The sequence below is a fragment of the Entelurus aequoreus genome, linkage group LG09, assembly GCF_033978785.1.
Source record: "Entelurus aequoreus isolate RoL-2023_Sb linkage group LG09, RoL_Eaeq_v1.1, whole genome shotgun sequence".
Taxonomy (NCBI): Eukaryota; Metazoa; Chordata; class Actinopteri; order Syngnathiformes; family Syngnathidae; genus Entelurus; species Entelurus aequoreus.
Window position 1 is genome coordinate 74890329 of NC_084739.1, and position 15494 is coordinate 74905822.

The 15494-nt window shown below is 37.5% G+C and overlaps 1 protein-coding gene across 2 annotated transcripts in view; it reads right to left on the reverse strand.

The window, feature by feature from the left end:
* The window catches only part of entpd6 (ectonucleoside triphosphate diphosphohydrolase 6), a 104731-nt gene that overhangs the window by 47500 nt on the left and 41737 nt on the right, over positions 1-15494 (reverse strand). For both annotated transcript variants that reach the window (XM_062059372.1, XM_062059371.1), the window contains one exon: positions 12775-12929. The gene's annotated coding sequence lies outside the window, so the exon portion shown is untranslated. The remainder of the gene's footprint in view (positions 1-12774; positions 12930-15494) is intronic.

The window sequence follows — 15494 nt, forward strand, 5'->3', positions numbered from 1 at the left end:
CACCTTATTGAGCTGACCGTACCATCGGAGGAGGGGATCGAGGCCGCCTTTGAGCGCAAGAAGGCCAAGTACTCGGAGCTGGCTGCTGAGTGCCGGGAGGCTGGCTGGAAGACAACCATCTACCCAGTAGAAGTTGGCTGCCGAGGCTACGTGGGGCTGTCAACCACACGCCTTTTGAGGGACGTAGGAGTGACTGGAAGAAAGCTGAGAAAGGCCATAAAAGATCTGGCAGAGGAGGCCGAGAAAGGCAGCTTTTGGCTCTGGCTGAGGAGGAAGGACAGGAGCTGGGGAAAGAACAACTAACCCCGATAACAGCCGCAGGGTGTAACAGCTATCAGCTGCAGGGGGTGACAGGGAGACGTCCCTGTCACTGCTCCGCCACCAGGAGACGTTCCAGGATTAAAGGAGTGAAACGTTGGTGAATGGTGGTTCCTGGCTGATGACCCTGCAGCTGACCCGTGGGCACTGGAGGAGGTGCGACAGGCAGCAATGCCAAGCAGGAAATACTACCTACCTGTTCATTAACAGAAGTTCTGGAAACCCCAGTGACTACTGTGAACAGGGCAGTTGGAGTCCAGGGAAGACTGGAGGACAGCCAGGAAAGACTGGATGGCAGCAGGGAAAGACCGCACCGGGAGTGGACGGCTAGTTACCCAACCCACTGGTCTCTCGCAAGAGGGACACCCACCTTAACTACGAAGAAATCAAGGAAAAAACAACCCGCAGGCCCTCCGAGAGGCGGGATGAAAGATGGGCCTAACATGACGGACCACACGGTAACGACGATGGCAACGGAAACGGATAACGAGAACATCAGAACTCCAGTTAATGAGGAGAAGATCCTCCGAAAGTGTGCTTGCGGATGGGAAAAGGTGACCACGTACAGGGGACTGCGAATCCACCAGGGGAAAGCAAAGTGTGGTCAGAGAGGCCAACAGCAACCTTGCACCGCGGCAGCGGGTGAGACAAGAGGGACCAGAAGCCAGGTAGAAAACCACAGTGCTAACGGACCCAATGTTGCTGAAAGCACAGATGGCACAGAGGAAGAAAGCCCCTCGGTGGAGGCTGAGCCCCCACGTGAGCACCAAGACCCAATCTCTACCATCTCACACAGAACAGAGCCACAAGCAGAGACCAAGAAACCAGCAAGAAGGAACAAGCTCAAATGGCCAAAGGCAAATGAAGCAGAGGCATGGCGTACTTTGGATACAGACCTGACCAAGATCCTGGAGGAAAGGTTGCATGGAGGTGCCGAAGCTAAGCTTAACCTGTTTGGGGACATTATATACCAGACCTGCAAAGACAGGTTTGGTGAAATTATCTCCAAGCAGAGGACTGCCCCAAGGGAAATGGGGAGGAGGGAAAAGGAGATCGACGAGCTTGTGCGAAGACGCCGACAACTCCGCAAGAACTGGAGGAAGGCAACCCAGCCAGAGAGAGAAGGTCTGAAAGTCCTGTGGGAGGAGGTCAGGCAAAGGCTATCCAGGCTCCGCAGAGCTGAACGCATCCGCAAGCGTAGCAAACGGAAGCAGAAAGAGCGAGCCAGCTTCTTCAAGGATCCCTTCAAGCACGCCAGACAACTGCTGGAGGAGAAAAAGTCCGGGAAGCTCGAAACCACCAGGGAGCAAATGGAACAGCACGTCAAAAGGCAGTACAGTGATCCGCTAAGAAACGTCCCATTAGGAACACCAGGGTACGTGCCCCGGCCTGCGCCACCGACAGCTGAATTTAACATCATGCCCCCCAAGCTCAGCGAAGTTAGGCAAACCGTGAAGAAGGCAAGGTCCTCATCAGCACCAGGCCCCAATGGAGTTCCCTACAAGCTCTATAAGAACTGCCCCAAGGTACTTGAACTGCTCTGGTATCTAATGAGAACTGCCTGGAAAAAGCAACTCATTCCAGCGGAGTGGCAAAGGGCTGTAGCGGTATTCATCCCGAAGGAAGAAAACTCCAAAAATATCGGCCAATTCAGAAACATCGCCCTGCTGAACGTAGAAGGAAAAATCTTCTTCTCAGTGCTGGCCAGAAGGATGACCACCTACCTGCTAGAGAATTGCTACATCGACACCAACTGCCAGAAAGCAGGAGTTCCAGGTTTCCCAGGATGCGTAGAGCACTCTACGATGATCTGGGACCAGATCCAGAAGGCCAAGCGGGAGAAGACCGACCTGCATGTCATCTGGCTCGATCTCGCCAACGCGTACGGATCGGTCCCACACCAGCTGATCAACTACGCCTTGGAGTTCTTCCACATGCCACCCTGCATCAAGAACCTGGTAGCGCTTTACTTCAGCGATCTGCAGATGTGCTTTGCCCTCCAGGACTTCACCACCGGGTGGCAGCATCTAGAAGTGGGAATTGCAATGGGGTGTGCCATTTCTCCAATCTTGTTCGTGGCAGCCTTTGAGATAATCCTCATCGGAGCAAGGCAAATGGTTGGAGGAATCAAAACACCATCTGGTCAGAGGTTACCCCCATTGAGGAGCTATATGGACGATGTCACCAGCCTCCTTCAGACAGCAGCATGTACATCTCGACTGCTGAAAAGGGTGGATGAGTTGACATCATGGGCCAGAATGAAGATCAAACCCTCCAAATCCCGTAGCCTGTCACTCAGAAGGGGAGTCAGAAACGACAACACCATCTTTGTCGTCGGGGGAGAGAAAATCCCCCTCCTGTCTGAGCAACCCATCAAAAGCCTGGGGAGGCAGTACACTGCAGAGCTGTCCGATAAACAGATGGGGAGGACTGTCATGAAACAACTCACGGACGGCCTGGCAAGGATCGACCAGAGCCAACTCCCTGGAAAGTACAAGGTCTGGTGCTACCAGTTCATACTCTACAGGAGGGTGATGTGGCCTCTGAAAATGAGCGAGATCCCCTCATCTGCCGTGAGTAAGATGGATGGAAAAGCCAACTCATTCATCAGAAAGTGGCTGGGACTACCACGGTGCCTTTCAGAAACGGGCCTCTTTGGGAAGAACGCACTGCAGCTGCCACTGCAGTCTATCAGTCTGGGCTATATGCAGGAGAAGTCCAGGCTGGTCCTCGAACTAAGAGAGTCCACTGACCAGTCAGTAAGGAACGCCAATGCCAAGGTTCCCACTGGCCGAAAGTGGAAAGCCCAAACTGAGGTTGACCGAGCTGTCAGTAGGCTGCATCACCAAGAGCTCATGGGCAGAGTCCAGGCAGGAAGAGCAGGGCTAGGATGGGGAGAAGCGCCTCGGTTCTGGTCTAAGGCCAACCGCAAGGAGAGGAAGGAGATGGTGGTGGCGGAGGTGACGAGGATGGAGGAAGAGCGCTATAAGATCAAGGCCGTGTCGCAGGGCCGACAAGGAAGGTGGACAACCTGGGAGGGAGTGGTCAACCGGAACATCAGCTGGTCCGACCTGTGGAAGATTCCACAGGCAAGGATCAGCTTCCTTATTCGTTCAACCTACGACACGCTTCCCTGTCCTCGTAACCTTCACCAATGGTTCGGGAACGAGGAATGCTGCTCACTCTGCAATGCTCCCAACGCAAGCCTCCAGCACATCTTGTCGGGCTGCAAGACCGCACTCTCTCAGGGGCGCTATAGATGGCGCCACGACCAGGTCCTGAGGAAACTAGCGGAGGTGCTGGAGGGGTGTCGACAGGGCAGCAAAGAATCACCACCAGCAGAGAACCATACCAGCTTTGTCACGGAAGGGGGGGGTCAAAGATACATCAGGCCAAGAGAGACAGCAGCAAGGCCCTTTTCCCCAGACCAGGAGTGGGACATGAGGGTTGACCTCAATAGGCAGCTCCGGTTCCCCACGGAGATCACCACTACATCTCTCCGCCCGGATATTGTAGTGTGGTCCAGCAAGGCAAGAGTGGTGCACCTTATTGAGCTGACCGTACCATCGGAGGAGGGGATCGAGGCCGCCTTTGAGCGCAAGAAGGCCAAGTACTCGGAGCTGGCTGCTGAGTGCCGGGAGGCTGGCTGGAAGACAACCATCTACCCAGTAGAAGTTGGCTGCCGAGGCTACGTGGGGCTGTCAACCACACGCCTTTTGAGGGACGTAGGAGTGACTGGAAGAAAGCTGAGAAAGGCCATAAAAGATCTGGCAGAGGAGGCCGAGAAAGGCAGCTTTTGGCTCTGGCTGAGGAGGAAGGACAGGAGCTGGGGAAAGAACAACTAACCCCGATAACAGCCGCAGGGGGTAACAGCTATCAGCTGCAGGGGGTGACAGGGAGACGTCCCTGTCACTGCTCCGCCACCAGGAGACGTTCCAGGATTAAAGGAGTGAAACGTTGGTGAATGGTGGTTCCTGGCTGATGACCCTGCAGCTGACCCGTGGGCACTGGAGGAGGTGCGACAGGCAGCAATGCCAAGCAGGAAATACTACCTACCTGTTCATTAACAACTGTATGTACAAATTACATACAGTGGGTACGGAAAGTATTCAGACCCCTTAAAATGTTTCACTCTGTTCCATTGCAGCCATTTGCTAAAATCAAAAAAGTTCATTTTATTTCTCATCAATGTACAATCAGCACCCCATCTTGACAGAAAAAATCAGAAATGTAGAAATGTTTGCTCATTTGTTAAAACATAAAAAACTCGAAAATGTACATAAGTATTTAGAGCCATTGATCAGTACTTTGTTGATGCACCTTTGGCAGCAATTACAGCCTCAAGTATTTTTGAAAATGATGCCACAAACTTGGCACACCTATCTTTGGACAGTTTCAACCATTTTTCTAAAGCTCCATCAGGTTGGATGGGAAGTGTTGGATGTCTCTGTACATTGCTGCATTCATCCTATAGTCTCCCAGTTCCTGCTGCTGAAAAGCATGATGCTGCCACCACCATGCTTCACTGTAGGGGTGGTGTCCTCCAAACATGACACCTGGCATGCACGCCAACGACTTCAAACTTTGTCTCATCAGACCAGAGGATTTAGTTTCTCATGCTCTGAGAGTCTTTCCGGTGCATTTTGGCAAACTTTTGACTAAGAAATGGCTTCCGTCTGGCCACTCTACCATACTGATTGGTGGATTGTCCTTCTGGAAGGTCCTCTTCTCTCCACAGAGGAACGCTGTAGCTCTGACAGAGTGGCCGCTGGGTTTTCCGTTACCTCCCTGACTAGACTAAGATGAATGCAGAAATGTACAGAGACATCCAACACTTCCCATCCAACCTGATGGAGCTTGAGTGGTGCTGCAAAGAGGAATGGTTGAAACTGTCCAAAGATAGGTGTGCCAAGTTTGTGGCATCATACTCAAAAAAGACTTGAGGCTGTAATTGCTGCCAGAGATGCATCAACTAAGTATTGAGCTAAGGGTCTGAATACTTATCTACATATTATTTTAGAGTTTTTTATTTTTAATAAATTTGCAAACATTTCTAAATTTCAGTTTTTTTGTCAAGATTAGGTGCTGAGTGTACACTAATATGAAATACAATTATTTTTATTTTTATTTTAGCAAATGGCTCCATTGAAACAAAGTTAATAATTTAAAGAGGTCTGAATAATTTCCCTTCCTACTTTGGGTATATATATATATATATATATATATATATATATATATATATATATATATATATATATATATATATATATATATATATATATATATATATATATATATATACACACACATATATATGAGTGTGAGTATGCTTATATAGCGCTTTTCTCTAGTGACTCAAAGCGCTTTACATAGTGAAATAAATATATATATATATATTTCATATATATATATATATATATATGCATATACACATACATATATGTACAGTATGTGTATATATATACAGTGTATGTATATATATACACAGTATATGTATACATATATATATATACACACATATACACATACTTACATATATGTATGCATATATACATATACCTATACTATACTATACAGTATACACATATATATATATATATATATATATATATATATATATATATATATATATATATATATATATATATATATATATATATATATATATATATATATATATATATATATATATATATATATACATATACATATACATATATATATATATATATATATATATATATATATATATATACAGTATATATACATACATATATATATAAATATATATATCAATCAAGAATTGTGACATCATCATTATCATCAGGACAGCGTGGCTCAGATGGTTCAATTCCAGCTTCGGCCAGACTACTCAAGCCGTTGTGTCCTTGGGCAAGACACTTCACCCACATTCACTCACTGTGTATAAATGTGAATGAATGTGTGGTAGTGGTCGGAGGAGGAGGAGGCGCAAATTGGCAGCGTCTGTCTACCCCAGGCAGCTATGGCTCCAAATGTAGCTTATTATATGTTCATTATTATTATCAATATTAATAAATGTCGCTTACCACCAATCAACGTGTTTATTATCATTGTAATAATTGTATGTAATGTAATGTAGCTTACCACTATCACACTGTTCATCATTATTAATATTTTTAATAAATCTAGCTTACTACAATTATTATTATTATTATTGTTATTATTAATACATGTAGCTTACCACTATCACTGTGTTTATTGTTATTGTTAATAAATGTAGCTTACCACTATCAATGTGTTTATTATTATTATAATTATAAAGAATGAAGCTTACCACCATAAATGTGTTTATTATATTAATAAATGTAGCTACTTACCACCATCAATGTGTTAATTATTAATATTATTATTGAATATAGCTTACTACCATCAATGTGTTCATTATTATTATTATTATTATTATTAAATGTAGCTTACCACTATCAATATGTTTATTATTATTAATATTAAATGTATCTTACTATTGTCAATGTGTTTATTATTATTATTAATAAATATAGCGTACCACTATCAATGTTTTCCATATCAATATTATTATTATTATTAAATGTAGCTCACCACCATCAGTGTGTTTATTATTATTATTAATAAATGTAGCTTACCACCATTAATGTGTTTATTATTATTATCATTAATAAAGGTAGCTTACCACCATCAATGTGTTTATTATCATTGTTATTATAAAATGTAGCTTACTACCATCAATATGTTCATTATTACTATTAATATTAAAAGTAGCTTACCAACATCAATGTGTTTATAATAATTATTATTATTAAATGTAACTTACCACATCAATGTATTCATAATTATTATTATTATTATTAAATATAGCTTACATCATCATCGTGTTCATGATCATTAATAAATGTAGCTTACCACCATCAATGTGTTCATGATTATTATTATTAATAATTAATGTATCTTACTACCATAAATGTGTTCATTATTATTATTAATATTAAAAGTAGCTTATCAACATCAAAGTGTTATTTGTTATTGTTATTATTATTATTAAATATAGCTTACTACCATCAATGTGTTCATTATTATTACTATTATTATTACTATTATCATTAAATGTAGTTTACCACCATTATAGTGTTCGTAATTTTTATTTTTATTATTATTATTAAATGGAGCTTACCACCATCGTGGTGTTCATAATTATCAATAAATGTAGCTTACCACCATCAAAGTGTTCATTATTATTATTATTATTAAATGTAGCTTACCACCATTAACATGTTTATTATTATTATCATTAATAAATGTAGCTTACTACCATCAATGTGTTCATAATTATTATTATTATTGATAAATGTATCTTACTACCATAAATGTGTTCATTATTATTATTAATATTAAATGTAGCTTATCAACATCAAAGTGTTATATATTATTGTTATTATTATTATTAAATGTAGCTTACTACCATCAATGTGTTCATTATTATTACCATTATTATTACTATTATTATTAAATGTAGCTTACCACTATCAATGTGTTCATAATTATTATTATTATCATTAAATGTAGCTTACCACCATTATAGTGTTCGTAATTATTATTTTTATGATTATTATTAAATGGAGCTTACAACCATAATGGTGTTCATAAATATTATGATTATTATTAAATGTCGCTTACCACCATCATGGTGTTCATAATTATCATGATTATTATTAAATGTAGCTTACCACCATCAAAGTGTTCATTATTATTATTATTATTATTAAATGTAGCTTGCCACCATTAACATGTTTATTATTATTATCATTAATAAATGTGGCTTACTACCATCATGGTGTTCATAATTATTATTATTATTGATCAATGTATCTTACTACCATAAATGTGTTCATTATTATTATTAATATTAAATGTAGCTTATCAACATCAAAGTGTTATATATTATTGTTATTATTATTATTAAATGTAGCTTACTACCATCAATGTGTTCATTATTATTACTATTATTATTACTATTATTATTAAATGTAGCTTACCACTATCAATGTGTTCATAATTATTATTATTATCATTAAATATAGCTTACCACCATTATAGTGTTCGTAATTATTATTTTTATGATTATTATTAAATGGAGCTTACAACCATCATGGTGTTCATAATTATTATGATTATTATTAAATGTCGCTTACCACCATCAATGTGTTCATAATTATTATTATTAATAAATGTATCTTACCACCATCAATGTGTTCATAATTATTATTATTATTAAATGTAGTTTACCACCATAAACATGTTTATTATTATTATTATCATTAATAAATGTAGCTTACTACCGTCAATGTGTTCATAATTATTATTATTATTAAATGTAGTTTACCACAATCAACGTGTTTATTATTAATATTATCATTAATAAATGTAGCTTACCACGTGAATGTGATCATAATTTTTATTATTAATTATAATTAAATGTAGCTTACCACCATCACTGTGTGAATGTGGGGGAATGGAAGACGGCTTCTCAGATCTCTGTGAAGCGCTATTAGCGTCTAGAAAAGTGCTAGATAAATGTAATCCATTATTATCATTGTGACGATTATGATCTGACTGTCTGCAGGTAGCAGCACTGACACAGGTGTCACCAGGTCAAAGGTGAATGTACACACTGACACAGGTGTCACCAGGTCAAAGGTGAATGTACAAAGGCTCGCAGTGAAGGCAAGCGCGGAGGATGAAAAGATCAGGGCAGAAAAGAGAATAGAAAAAAGAAGAGTTTAATCTGAAAGATTATTGAAACGTAAACAATCAGTGTGCTTCTTCAAATAATCGTCATAATCCTACACGTCAACATAACGTTTGCTCAAAAAACCTTTTCATCTGCACTTCAACACAATCAGGTCCTGCGTGTGTGTGCATGTGTGTATGTGTGTGTGTGTTGTAGCGACAACAACGAAGCGTCAAAGCGTGATGACATCACCGCACGTCTTTTAACGACGCCACAGAAGAAGAAGATGGTGTCGGCGTGCGGTGACCTTTGCCCCGCGCTGAGGTGCGAGGCCGTCCCTCGCCCGCCACTTGTGCGCCCGGGAGACGGCCCGAGCGGAAGTTTTGGGACGCCAATCCCGGGTTTTTGAAGGCCAAATGCGGTTTAATCCCCGAGGATTGACCGTGTGTGTAGAAATGGTTTTAAAAAGCAATTAGAGCAATCTTCTTATCAGAGATAATTAAAGCAAATTTAAGGCTGTTTTTTTATTTATCTCTAATCTCTCTTTTTTTGTGTGCTTCCCAGCCAAAATGAAATACGCGGATTAGAGAACAAATATTATACAGACGTGCAAACTTTCACTGCAACGTGGGTGTAAAAAAAAAATACACTACAGACATTGGCGAGGAGGAGAATAATTGTAATTACTAATGTTTTTTGCACATTTAAAATTATCTAATGTATATTTATATCATTATTTTAATTTGTACTTGATTTATTGTCATGGCTGTTCTTTAGTTGTACTTATTGTATTTCTAATAATCGCATTGTCCTGTTACAAGGATACCAACTGTTACTTTGACTTCTTTTAAATAAATGTATGTAAAAAGCTATCAAACGTATAAATAAAATGTTCCGCAGTCACTTTAAAACCCTGTTTTAGTGTAAATACAATTTCTCTACAAACGAAAAAAAAACTATCCAACTTTAATAATAGTAAAATGTATATTCAAATACAAAATAAAAGCTTGTTTCCGAGCTAATAAAATGTATCCAAACATAAAATATTCCACGGACACCTTAAACCCTGTTTTAAAGCTAGTAAAACATGTCAAAAATTTTTAAAAAATAAAACCCTATTTAAGCTCTGATAAAATGTATCTGCAAACAAACAATAAAACCTAATTTCAGTGCTAATAAAAAGTATTCATATATATAAAATAAAACCTTGTTTTAGCGTGAATAACATATCTCGACAAATGAAAAATAAGATAAAATTTTATTGAGAATAAAATGTATATTCATATACAAAAATAAAAACTTGTTTTAGTGCTAATAAAATATACGTACAACTAAAAAATAAAAGCCTGTTTCCGAGTTAATAAAATGTATCCAAACATAAAATTTTCCACAGACACCTTAAACTCTGTTTTGAAGCAAGTAAAATTTGTCTAAAAATTCTACATAAAACCCAATTTAAGCTGTAATAAAATGTATCTACAAACAAAAAATAAAACCTTATTTTAGTGCTAATAAAAAGTATTCATAAATAAAAAATAAAACATTGTTTTAGTGTGAATAACATTCCTCTACAAATGAAAAATAAAATTACATTTTATTGCTGGCAAAATGCATAATCAAATACAAAAATAAAGCCTGTTTTCGAAGTAATAAAATGTAGCCAAACATAAAATATTCCACAGACATCTTAATTAAACCCTGTTTTAAAGCTACTGTGTCTAAAAAATCAAAATAAAACCCTATTTAAGCTTTAACAAAATGTATCTACACACATGGGGCGGTATGGCTCGGTTGGTAGAGTGGCCGTGCCAGCAACTTGAGGGTTCCAGGTTCGATCCCCGCTTCTGCCATCCTAGTCACTGCCGTTGTGTCCTTGGGCAAGACACTTTACCCACCTGCTCCTAGTGCCACCCACACTGGTTTAAATGTAACTTAGATATTGGGTTTCACTATGTAAAGCGCTTTGAGTCACTAGAGAAAAGCGCTATATAAATATAATTTACATCACAAAAAAAAAATCTTATTTTAGTGATGATAAAAAAGTATTCATAATTAAAAACTTGTTTTAGTGTGAATAAAATTTCTCTACAAATGAAAAAAAAAATCTAATTTTAATGCTAGTAAAATATATATTCAAATACAAAATAAAAGCTTGTTTCCGAGCTAATAAAATGTATACAAACATAAAATATTCCACGGACACCTTAAAACCTGTTTTAAAGCTAGTAAAATATGTCTAAAAAATTTTTTAAATAAAACCCTATTCAAGCTCTAATAAAATGCATCTGCAAACAAACAATAAAACCTAATTTCAGTGCTAATAAAAAGTATTCATAAATAAAAAATAAAACCTTGTTTTAGCGTGAATAACATTTCTCGACAAATGAAAAATAAAATAAAATTTTATTGAGAATAAAATGTATATTCATATACAAAAATAAAAACTTGTTTTAGTGCTAATAAAATATACGTACAACTAAAAAATAAAAGCCTGTTTCCGAGTTAATAAAATGTATCCAAACATAAAATTTTCCACAGACACCTTAAACTCTGTTTTGAAGCAAGTAAAATTTGTCTAAAAATTCTAAATAAAACCCTATTTAAGCTGTAATAAAATGTATCTACAAACAAAAAATAAAACCTAATTTTAGTGCTAATAAAAAGTATTCATAAATAAAAAATAAAACGTTGTTTTAGTGCGAATAACATTCCTCTACAAATGAAAAATAAAATTTTGTTGCTGGCAAAATGTATACTCAAATACAAAAATAAAGCCTGTTTTCGAGGTAATAAAATGTAGCCAAACATCAAATATTCCACAGACATCTTAATTAAACCCTGTTTTAAAGCTAATGTGTTTAAAAATTCAAAATAAAACTCTATTTAAGCTCTAACAAAATGTATCTACACACATGGGGCGGTATGGCTCGGTTGGTAGAGTGGCCGTGCCAGCAACTTGAGGGTTCCAGGTTCGATCCCCGCTTCTGCCATCCTAGTCACTGCCGTTGTGTCCTTGGGCAAGACACTTTACCCACCTGCTCCTAGTGCCACCCACACTGGTTTAAATGTAACTTAGATATTGGGTTTCACTATGTAAAGCGCTTTGAGTCACTAGAGAAAAGCGCTATATAAATATAATTCACTTCACAAAAAAAAAATCGTATTTTAGTGATGATAAAAAGTATTCATAATTAAAACCTTGTTTTAGTGTAAAAAATTTTTCTCTACAAATGAAAAAAAAAATCTAATTTTAATGCTAGTAAAATGTATATTCAAATACAAAATAAAAGCCTGTTTAAGGGGAAATAAAATGTATCCAAACATAAAATATTCCACAGACAACTTGATTTAAAGCCAGTAAAATTTGTCGAATTTGTTTTTTATAAAACCCTATTTAAGCTCCAATAAAATGTATCTACAGACCAAAAATAAAACCTTATTTTAGTGCTATTAAAAAGTATTCATAAATTAAAAATACAACTTTGTTTTAGTGTGAAAAACATTTCTCTCCAAATGAAAAATAAAATCAAATTTTATTGCTAGCAAAATGTATATTCAAATACAAAATAAAAGCCTGTTTCCGGGCTAATAAAATGTATCCAAACATAAAATATTCCACACACCTTCAACCCTCTTTTAAAGCTAGTAAAATCTGTCTAAACATTTAAAATAAAACCCCATTTAAGTTGTAATAAAATGTATCTACAAACCCATCATCCATCCATCTTCTTCCGCTTATCCGAGATCGGGTCGCGGGGGCAGCAGCCTAAGCAGGGAAACCCAGACTTCCCTTTCCCCAGCCACTTTGTCCAGCTCTTCCCGGGGGATCCCGAGGCGTTCCCAGGCCAGCTTAAATAAAATGTATCTACAAACAAAAAATAAAACCACATTTTTGTGCTAATAAAAAGTATTCATAAATAAAAAATAAAACGTTGTTTTAGTGTGAATAACGTTTCTCTACAAATGAAAAATAAAATCCAATTTTATTGAGAATAAAATGTATATTCAAATACAAAATAAAAACCTGTTTCAGTGCTAATAAAATATACTTACAACCAACAAATCAAAGCCTGTTTTAGTGCTAGTAAAATGTATCCAAAAATAATATACCCCGCAGTAACCGATTCTAGTCCCGATAAAATGTATGTAAATAAAACCCTGTTTGAATGCTAGAAAAAATTGTCTAAAAATCAATATTTAAGTGCTAATAAAATGTATCTACGGTATAGACAAAATATAAAACCTTATTTTAGTGATGGGAAAATGTAGCTACAAAACCCAAAACCAGTGAAGTTGGCACGTTGTGTAAATCGTAAATAAAAAACAGAATACAATAATTTACAAATCCTTTTCAACTTATATTCAATTGAATAGACTGCAAAGACAAGATATTTAATGTTCCAACTGAGAGACCAAATTTTTAAGCTTCTCAGGTGGAATTCTTTCCCATTCTTGCTTGATGTACAGCTTAAGTTGTTCAACAGTCCGGGGGTCTCCCTTGTGCTATTTTAGGCTTCATAATGCGCCGCACATTTTCAATGGGAGACAGGTCTGGACTACATGCAGGCCAGTCTAGTAGCCGCACTCTCTCACTACGAAGCCACGTAACACGTGCAGAATTTGGCTTGGCATTGTCTTGCTGAAATAAGCAGGGGCGTCCATGAAAAAGACGTTGCTTGGTTGGCAACATATGTTGCTCCAAAACCTGTATGTACCTTTCAGCATTAATGGTGCCTTTACAGATGTTACCCATGCCTTGGGCACTAATACACCCCCATACCATCACAGATGCTGGCTTTTCAACTATAACAGTCCGGATGGTTTTTTTCCTCTTTGTTCCGGAGGACACGATGTCCACAGTTTCCAAAAACAATTTGAAATGTGGACTCGTCAGACCACAGAACACGTATCCACTTGGCATCAGTCCATCTGAGATGAGCTCGGGCCCAGCAAATCCGGCGGAGTTTCTGGGTGTTGTTGATAAATGGCTTTTGCTTTGCATAGTAGAGTTGTAATTTGCATTTACAGATGTAGCGACGAACTGTAGTTACTGACAGTGGTTTTCTGAAGTGTTCCTGAGCACAGGTGGTGATACCCTTTACACACTGATGTCGCTTTTTCATGCAACTGAGGGATCGAAGGTCACGGGCATTGCCGCTTACGTGCAGTGATTTCTCCAGATTCTCTGAACCTTTTGATGATATTACGGACCGTAGATGGTGAAATCCCTAAATTCCTTGCAATAGCTCGTTGAGAAAAGTTGTTCTTAAACAGTTCCTCAACTTTCTCAGTCTTTTTTGCCACTTGTGCCAGCTCTTCCAAGCTCAGTGGCCTTGTGGTTAGAGTGTCCACCCTGAGACTGGGAGGTTGTGAGTTCAAACCCCGGCCGAGTCATACCAAAGACTACAAAAAATGGGACCCATTACCTCCCTGCTTGGCACTCAGCATCAAGGGTTGGAATTGGGGGGTTAAATCACCAAATGATTCCAGAGCGCGGCGCACACTGCTGCTCACTGCTCCCCTCACTTCCCTGAGGGTGGAACAAGGGGATGGGTCAAATGCAGAAGACACATTTCACCCCACCTAGTGTGGGTGTGACAATCATTGGGACTTTAACTTTAAATGAGCTAATATTTGCATAAAATAACAAAGTTTACCAGTTCCAACGTTACATATCTTGTCTTTGCAGTCTATTCAATTGAATATAAGTTGAAAAGGATTTGCAAATCATTGTATTCTGTTTTGATTTACCATTTACACATTGTGCCAACTTCACTGGTTTTGGGTTTTGTACAAATAAAAAAATAAAACCCTGTTTTAGTGCTATAAAATGTATGTAAAATTAACTAAAATGTCTTGCAGTCACCTTAAAACCTTATTTTAGTGATGATAATATGTATTTCCAAATGAAAAGTAAAATTCAGTTTTAGCATGAATAACATAAGCAAACATTTTTGTTGAATTCTAGTAAAATGTGTTTTAAAAAATCTATCTCCAAACAAAACGTAATTTTAGTGCTACTAAAATTTAACTGTGAATAAAAAATAAAACCCTGTTTTTGTGCTAATAAAATTTATTAACAAATACAAAAACAAAACCCTGGTTTAGTACTAGTAAAAAGTATCTAAAAATGTAAAATAAAACCCTGATTTTGCAGGGATAAAATATATTAAGAAATACAAAAATAAAACCCTGTTTTAGTGCCAGTAAAATTTATCTAAACATGTAAAATAAAGCCTTTTTTTAGCACAAATAAAATTTATTAAAAAATACAAAAATAAAATCCTGTTTTAGTGCGCGTGAAATATATATATAACTAATAAAATGTATGAATAAAATGTCCAGCAGTCATTTTAAAACCCTGTTTCAGTGTGAATGAAATTGTTCTACAAATGAAAAATAAAATACAATTGTATTGCTAATTAAATGT